The sequence below is a fragment of the Lissotriton vulgaris genome, unplaced genomic scaffold, assembly GCF_964263255.1.
Source record: "Lissotriton vulgaris unplaced genomic scaffold, aLisVul1.2 SCAFFOLD_10016, whole genome shotgun sequence".
Classification (NCBI taxonomy): Eukaryota; Metazoa; Chordata; class Amphibia; order Caudata; family Salamandridae; genus Lissotriton; species Lissotriton vulgaris.
This window is the reverse complement of record NW_028254326.1, coordinates 48636-57499: the sequence shown is the minus strand read 5'-3', so window position 1 is coordinate 57499 and position 8864 is coordinate 48636. Positions and strand designations below refer to the sequence as shown.

The following is an 8864-nucleotide window of genomic DNA, read 5'->3' as shown; positions in this document are numbered from 1 at the left end:
CCTAATCTCCCCGACCTGGTTGGGTTGGAAAGCAGGGACTGGCCCTGGGGCCTGGGTTTGGGAGCCCCGGTCCTACGGCCTGCCAAAAGTCCATCTGCCTGGGAGAAGGGTCCCTGGTGCAGAGCCCCGGATACCTGCCTCTAGGTCTGGGAGCCCTGCTGGGTCCAGGGGCCCTGCCGGGCCCCGGGTTGGGTGTTCCAGCCCTGGGCCCTGTCCCCCGCCCTGTGGCACTGCCAAAGCCCTGTGACGGGGTCCCGTGGTGCCCGGGGAGCCTCCCCTTGCTTGGCTGGGTTCAGGAGTTCCGGCCAGGGCCCCTGGGGGCCCTGGCAAGGTTGGTCTCCCCACCCAAGGCTCCGTCCTGGGTCCTGCCGTGTGGCAGGGTGCCCTGGACAGGGTCTGGAGGGCCCAGGGAGGCTTCCCCTGCGCCTCCGGGCCTGGGAGCCCTGGCTGGGTCCAGGGGCCTGATCGGGCCCAGGGGCAGGTGCTCGGGCACTGGGCCCTGTACCCCGGCCTGATGCACTGCCAAGGTCCCGGGTCAGGGTTCTGTGGTGCCCGGGGAGCCTCCCTTTGCTTGGCTGGGTTCAGGAGCTCCGGCCGGGTCCCCTGAAGGTCAGGTCGGGGCCCCTGAGGGTCAGTGGCCCTGGGGGAGGTTGGCCTCCCCACCCCGGGCTCTGTCCTGGGTCCTGCCGCGTGGAAAGGTGCCCGGGAGGGGGTCCGGCAGGCCTAGGGAGGCTTCCCCTCCGCCTCTGGGCCTGGGAGCCCCGGTTGGGTCCAGGTGCCCGGCCAGGCTAAATGTCGGGTGTTCAGGGCCTGGGCCCTGTTCCCCGGCCTGCAGCACTGCCAAAGGCCCGGGACGGGGTTCCATGGTGCCCGGGGAGCGTCCCCTTGCTTGGCTGGGTTCAGAAGCCCCATCTGGGGCCCCTGAGGGCCCCTGGGGAGGGTGGCCTCCCCAGCCCGGGCTCTGTCCTGGGTCCTGCCATGTGGCAAGGTGCCCGAGACGGGGTCCGGCAGGCCTCAGGAGGCGTCCCCTGTGCCTCAGGGCCTGGGAGCCCCGGCTGGGTCCAGGGGCCTGCCGGGCCCCGGGTCAGGTGCTCTAGCCCTGGGCACTGCCCCCCAGCCTGGTACACTGCCAAAGTCCTGGGTCGGGGTTCTGTGGTGCCCGGTCAGCCTCCCCTTGCTTAGCTGGGCTCAGGAGCTCCGGCCAGGCCCCTGAGGCTCAGGGGCCCTGGGGGAGGTTGGCCTCCCCCCCGGGCTCTGTCCTGGGTCCTGCCGCATGGCAGGGTGCCCGGGACAGGGTCTGGCAGGCCTGCGGAGGCTTCCCCTCCGCCTCTGGGCCTGGGAGCCCCGGTTGGGTCCAGGGGCCCGGCCAGGCCCCGGGTTGGGTGCTCAGGCCCTGGGCCCTGTTCCCTGGCCTGCCGCACTGCCAAAAGCCCGGGACGGTGTTCCATGGTGCCCGGGGAGCCTCCCCTTGCTTGGATGGGTTTAGGAGCCCCATCCGGGGCCCCTGAGGGCCCCTGGGGAGGGTGGCCTCCCAGCCCCAGGCTCCGTCCTGTGTCCTGCCACGCAGCAGGGTGCCCAGGATGGGTCCGGCAGGCCTTGGGAAGCGTACCCTGTGCCTCAGGGCCTGGGAGCCCCGGCTGGGTCCAGAGGCCCGGCCGGACCCCGGGTCAGGTGCTCCGGCCCTGGGCACCGCCCCCTGCTTGATGCACTGCCAAAGTCCTGGGTCAGGGTTCTGTGGTGCCTGGGCAGCCTCCCCTTGCTAGGCTGGGCTCAGGAGATCTGGCAGGGGCCCTTGAGGGCCCCGGGGAGGGTGGCCTCCCCACCACGGGCTCCGTCCTGGGTCCTGCCGTGTGGCAGGGAGCCGGATGATGTCCGGCAGGGCTGGGGATCCTTCCCCTGAGCCTCCGGGCCTGGGAGCCCCGGCTGGATCCAGGCGCCTGACCGGGCCCATGGGCCGGTGTTCTATGGCCCTGGGTCCTTTCCCCTGGTCTGCCGCACTGTCAAAGGCCCAGGACAGGGTTATGTGATGCCCAGGGAGCCTCCCCTTGCTTGGCTGAGTTCAGGAGCCCCATCCGGGGCCCCATAGGGCCCTGGGAAGGGTGGCCTCCCCACCCCAGGATCTGTCCTGGATCCTGCCGCGTGGCAGGGTGTCCGGGACGGGGTCCAGGAAGCCCGGGGAGGCTTCCCCTGCGCCTCTGGGAGCCCCGGCTGGGTCCATGGGCCCGGATGGGCCCCGGGGCTGGTGCTCCGACCCTGGCCCGGTCCCCTGGGCTGCTGCTCCACCAAGGGTCCAGGACAGGGGTCCATCGGTCCTGCGCAGGCCTCACCTGCTTGTCAAGGTGTCAGTGGGCCCGAGTCGGTGGGCCTGTCGGGTCTCCCTGGCAGCCTCCATGGCTGGGGACCTGGGCCTCCGGTCCGCCATGCCCCGGGCGCCCACTCACTCCTTCATTGGGGCACAGGGTGACCAGATGGCTTCCCTTTCATGCCCAGCCATCTGGTTGCCCAAATCCCCTCGGCCATCTGGTCGCCCAGATCGCCTTGGAAATCTGGTCACCCGCAATGTTTTCCAATAAGGGCAACCAGATGGCCGAACTTCCCTTGAAGTTCCGATGAGGTGCCATTTGTCTCCCATATCCCAGCGAGGGCTCCAGGAGGTCGTGCACTTTCACGCCTTGGGTCCCTTCTGTCACCTCGTGCGCACAGATTACAAGAAAGGGGCGTCATTTTCCTCCGGATTACTCGGGAGAGGGTCAGTCAGACCTCTGAGGGTTCTGGCGATTCTGAATCAGGGGAAGGCAGGACCCGGGCCCGCCCTCCGGGGCCCCCAGGGGCCCCCAGGGGCCCAGGTACGCACCTGCTGCTCAGCCCCTTGCCAATGGTCCTTTTTCTCTAAGTTTGCTCAGGCAGGCCTCCGTGAGGTCCGGCGATGCCAAGACGAGGGCAGGCAGCCCGACCGCCGGGGCCCCCAGGGGCCCGGGTACGCAACTGCCTCTCGGGCCCCTACCCAAAGGGGCTTTTTTTTCGAGTCTGCTTGCCCCGGGAGCGGGCAGTCAGGGGACGCTAAGCCAGCATACCCCCTGCGCAGGGCGGCCTACCAGGGGATGCCCCAGCTGTACTCTGATCGATTGGGCACTCTTGGTCCATTTAGGGATGGACTACTTGGCCAGCCTCGGCTGTTGTTTGAGGCAAAGAGTTTCCACCCCGCATGGACCGTCTGACTCGAGGGCCTGCTGCTTGCCGGGAATCCTTTAACACCCAGCAGAGCGAAGGTCGAGTGGCCCAGGCAGCTCGTGCCCCCCAGTGGTCTGACCCGAGCAGGAGGGAACAGGTGGTGCCAGGCCCTCGGATGCTGCTGCGCAGCAGGTCTGTAGGCCCCGCGCACCACACCGTCACCCCTCTCTGCCCAGCACATTTCCACAGCAGCTCAGAACGACCATTCTGAGGGGTGCCGCCGCCTTGCTCAGGCTGCGCCTTGGCCTGCCTCTCCCTCCCGAGGGAGGCTGCTGGGCCTGCCGGTGCCCATGCGACCGCACCACTCCACACCCATCCAACGAGCCCTCCCGGCAGGGTTCCTTCCCTTGGCAGGCTCCCGAGAGATGGAGGACGTATGCGAAGGTTGCCGGTCTGGGAGATGGGCACCCGGCCCCACACCTCGTCATCAGTTGCGGCTACCTGGTTGATCCTGCCAGTAGCATATGCTTGTCTCAAAGATTAAGCCATGCCCGTGTAAGTACACACTGCCGGTACAGTGAAACTGCGAATGGCTCATTAAATCAGATATGGTTCATTTGATCGCTCCATCTGTTACTTGGATAACTGTGATAATTCTAGAGCTAATACATGCCAACTAGCGCTAACCTCCCGGGATGCGTGCATTTATCAGACAAAGACCAATCCAGGCTCGCCCGGCTGCTTTGGTGACTCTAGATAACCTTGGGCCATTCGCACTTCCCCGCGTCGGCGACTATACATTTGAAACATGGTAGAAATTCGAGTTTAGTATGCCTGAACTCAGAATAATAAAATACATCTTTTAGTAAAGTTTATTTTAATATTCTGTGTGTTGCAAATACCAATTTTGGAAAGTAGGTATTTGCTTGCCTAACCATTTCAGCCGGCCTCTGCTAGGATGTGTATCTGCTGTCTGGTTTCTGTGAGTGACAGGGCTGGGGAATTCCAGAGGGCAGGGCTAGGTAGCCTGGTGGTGAATAGAGAGATTTACATCCAGATGTGTGGGTGGAGTGCACCTGGGCTCTGAATAGGATTGTGCCCCTCCACCACAATGCTGGCTCCTCCTCCTGTGTTATGTGTGATGTCTCTAGCCTGCTCCCTGAATGAAAAGTCAGAGTCATATCAACCAAGTGCTCAAGAACTGGTTTTGGCTGGGCAAAGGCCCCTCTACCCCAGAGGAACAAAGGATTTAGGGGAATAAGAATTGGGACCCTGCTCCCAATAAATCAGATCCAGATTTGCCAAAAAGAAACCTCTGCCTGAAAAGAAGGAACTGGGAAAGCTGAAGGAGGAATACTGTCCCTGCCCTGGGGGATTGGCCTGCAGTGGTTGCCTTGCTGCTGAAGGAGAGGAGAAAGACTCAAAGACTTTATTTTTAACTTGTGCCAAAGATCTCCAAGGGCTGTCGTAAATGCTGTTTTTCCCGTAGCGCCGAGGCAGGAAGCTGTGTGCACCTCGTAGGATCAACTTGTACTCTGTGAAGCCCCGTGCCATGCCGTCCGCCTCAAGCAACGCGACCATGAGCCCAACGACCAGCACAGGCGCCGTCAACGAGCCGTAGCTCGCACCGTGACAGGGGGACCACGACCCACACTTCGCTTCACACCTTCGAGCCGCATTGATCAACGCGCACCCTGCCGCTTTTGTCAAAATCTGCAATCGTGCTGAAAGGTGGGTACGCTTCGTACATCCGTATCCTACTGGACGCCTAACACCGCTCTTAACAACTTAAAGGAACCGGCTCCCAAGCTACGGCTTGTACGCCGCAACATAAATCGATCGCACAGCACCAGGCACCGTCCCGTCAAACAACGCGACCCTGAGCTCAAACGACCAGCACTGAGGACGTCTAGGAGCCGTAGTTCGCACCGTGACAGGAGGACATCGCCGCCTACAACACTTTCTTTTTCATCACCCATCCATGCCGGACACATCAAGCTAAGGTACTGTGTACGACTCGCACTGCATTTGTGTACGCATCGGACCGGAATGTCCGCTGCGTTGGTTATACTCTTTTTAGGTATTCTCATCACTTTGAGAACCGAACAAGGTGTGCGAAGAGCACAGAACTCAAAACTAAGCCTTTTGAACAAGAACTCTTTTTGCTAATAGTATTGTGCCTCATTTTGTCCTTATTTGGTCTTGTGCTAAATCTTTATATAAAAGATAACTATTTTTGATAATACCAATGTGGTGTCCATTTGTAGTGTTGTCACTAAGTTACTGTGTGTGGTCACAAATGCTTAACCTACAACACCTCTGAAATAAGCCTTGACTGCTCGCGCCAAGCTACCTAGAGGGTAATCCCCTTGTCCTGACTAGAGGAGAGGGTCCCTGCTTGTGCCAAGTACCTACCTGTGCCAACCAGAGACCCCCAAATCTAACATGAAACAAAGCGAAAGCATTTGCCAAGAATGTTTTCATTAATCAAGAACGAAAGTTGGAGGTTCGAAGACGATCAGATACCGTCGTAGTTCTGAACATAAACGATGCCGACTAGCGATCCGACTGCTTTATTCCCATGACCCTCCGAGCAGCTTCCGGGAAACCAAGGTCTTTGGGTTCCAGGGGAAGTATGGTTGCAAAGCAGAAACTTAAAGGAATTGACGGAAGAGCACCACCAGGAGTGGAGCCTGCGGCTTAATTTGACTCAAAACGGGAAACCTCACCCATCCGGACACGGAAAGGATTGATGTGGGTGGTGGTGTATGGCCGTTCTTTGTTGGTGAAGCAATTTGTCTGGTTAATTCCGATAACGAATGAGACTCCTCCATGCTAACTAGTTACGCTACCCCCAGCGGTCGGCGTCCAACTTCTTAGAGGGACAAGTGTCGTTCAGCCACACGAGATCGAGCAATAACAGGTCTGTGATGCCCTTAGATGTCCGGGGCTGCACGCGCGCTACACTGAACAGATCAGCGTGTGTCTACCCTTCGCTGACAGGTGCAGGTAACCCGCTGAACGCCGTTCGTGATAGGGATTGGGGAATGCAATTATTTCCCATGAACGAGGAATTCCCAGTAAGTGCGGGTCATAAGCTCGCGTTGATTAGGTCCCTGCCCTTTGTACACACCGCCCGGGCTTAATAGTCGAGGAAAATGGGCTCCCCAGGCAGGCTGTCAGGGAGAGGACGTGGCCTGGGCTTAACCCTCCTTGGTTCCGGCCGAGTGTCTTGGTGCTGGGGACAGGGGACAGGGGTCTACCAGGGCCCGGGGAGGTTCTCCCCGGCCTGGCTAGGGTTCGGAAGCTGGGACCGGGCCCAGGGCTTGAGATCCATCCGGCGGGCCCCGGGGTGCGAGAGCCCCCGTCCTGCAAACCATCAGAGGGTCCAGGCGCTGGGGATGGGGGTCCACCAGGGCCCAGGGAGGCTCTCCACGGCCTGGATAGGGCTCGGAAGCTGGGATTGGGCCCTGGGCTTGAGCTCCGTCTATCAGGCCCCGGGATGCGTGAGCCCCCCGTCCTGCAAGCCATCGGAGGGTCTGGGTGTTGGGGACAGGGGTCCACTGTGTCCCGGGGAGGCTCCTCCCGGCCTGGCTAGGGTTCGGAAACTGGGACTGGCCCGGGGCTTGAGTTACATCCGGTGATGGCCTTATACTCTAATCCGTCGGCGAGAGTGAGAGCGGGTGGGTGTCTGTCAGACCCGTTCCATTTGAAACAAGGGACAAGACAGGGTTGCCCCCTCTCTCCCTCAATTTTTCTACTGGCAATTGAACAATTTCTCTACTCTCTGCGAAACAACGAGCTAATTGAGGGTATCTGTTATGGCGATCTCAGGGTGAAGATATCGGCTTATGCTGATGATGTCTTCGTGGTCTCGGAGAACGCAGACCTAGCAACCCCAGCACTGATGTTCTCCATTACAGAATTTGCTGAAGTATCAGGCTACAAACTTAATAAGGACAAGACGGAGGTTAAATTACTCAATAATATAGGAGATAAGAGAGTGTTAGGGGACTCGGGATTATGCTGGCAACCGAAGAGCTTCAAATATCTAGGTATTGAATTCGAGAAGGACTTAATTAGCACTCTCAAACTAAATGAGCTTTCCCTCCACAAAAAAATCTCCTCCCTTCTTGATGGCTGGTCCCCAAAATTTCTGTCTTGGTGGGGCAGAGTGGAAACTCTAAAAATGATGATTACGCCCCTCATCAAATACTTGATAAGTATGCTACCTATGCTTCTTTCAGATGAGTTCCTCAACAAAACATATAAGCTTTTGAATACCTTTCTGTGGCAGGGGAAGAAGCAGAGAATCTCTCTACGTAAACTCCAGCTCCCAAAAGACAAAGGGGGGATTGACTTCCAACTTTCAGATGCTATCAAACGGCCTATTTGTGTAAGCAAGGGGCAAACTGGTTCCCAACACTACAGGAATATACTCCTATCTGGACCCAAGTCGAGAAGGCTATTCTTCATAATCTTCCTATCTCTGCCATTATGTCCATGGATGCCATGGCATTTCCTCAATCCAAATATATCTTCATTAATACTAAACGGGCACTCCTTAATCTGGAGAGACATTGTAAAGTTAAAACCAAATTTCCAAAAGCCACCCTAACCTCGTTCTGGTTCAACCCGGCGTCTAAAGATGAAGGCAAATACCTCTACTGGGAGGAGTGGTCTAAGAAAGGGCTGAACCTGGTGGAGGATATCTACGAAGGGCCTTCTCCTCTAACCTTTGCCGCCCTACAGACATGGTTTGATCTCCAACCACTTGACTTCTATAAATTTCTGCGTCTCAAAGCCCTTGTCTCTGCCAGAGCCATCTTACTGCACACTCCTACACTATGCAGCAAACTACATCAACTCTCGTCCTTAGGCCACATGGCATCAAAAATCTATAAAATTCTCTCCCCATGCCTCAGAAAGCCCACAAGAAGTGCGAAATAGACTGGGAGAACAAAACCAATTCTTCTACTATCCAGTTCGATTGGGACAGGATTCACAGCACTCCATTCTCTAGAAAAATATCCCTGTTACTCTTCCAGACAAAACTTATGCTGATCAATAGGACGTTTTGGACTTCCGAAAAGCTTTTTAAACTTAAACTCCGTGATAACCCTCTGTGCTGGAACTGCAACTCACACGTTGGCAACCTGGCCCTAGGCATGAGCGGATTTTGCGGATTGGCAATCCGCGAATTTGCGGATTTGCGAACTCGCAATCCGCAAAATCCGCGAATTCCCGCGAATTTGCGGATTTTTTTTTTTTTTTGTGTTCGCCCGTGTTTCTGCCAGTTCGCGAGGGTTTTTACAATTTCGCAATTTGCGAACTTACCTGTCGGGTCGCAAGTTTTGCGAACTTGTTGTTTCTACGTGTCCAACCTGTTTGGGACACTCTTCTTCATCACTGCCACTCTCTGTCACCACTGCCACTCTCTGACTACTCATGCCACCCTCTGGCCCACCCATGCCACCCTCTGTTTCATCACCACACCCTCTGGTTGTCCAGTGTACATTATTTTCGGCAAAGCAAAGCACACCTTCCCTGCCTCAAGTGACCTGAATTAATTTGGGGCTGATTAATGTGTCACAGAATATTTTTTTAGCTGGCACCTGCTTCCTTAGTGCGCCCTGATTAGTGATCTTTTGCACTTGCTAAGTGCTTTCATTGTTGCAAAATTAGTTACAACA

General features: G+C 57.5%; 1 pseudogene; it reads left to right on the top strand.

Annotated features, from left to right (window-relative positions):
• The first annotated feature begins 3669 nt into the window (after nt 1-3669).
• Nucleotides 3670-6319, top strand: LOC147659579 (18S ribosomal RNA; annotated as a pseudogene).
• The last annotated feature ends 2545 nt before the right edge of the window (nt 6320-8864 follow it).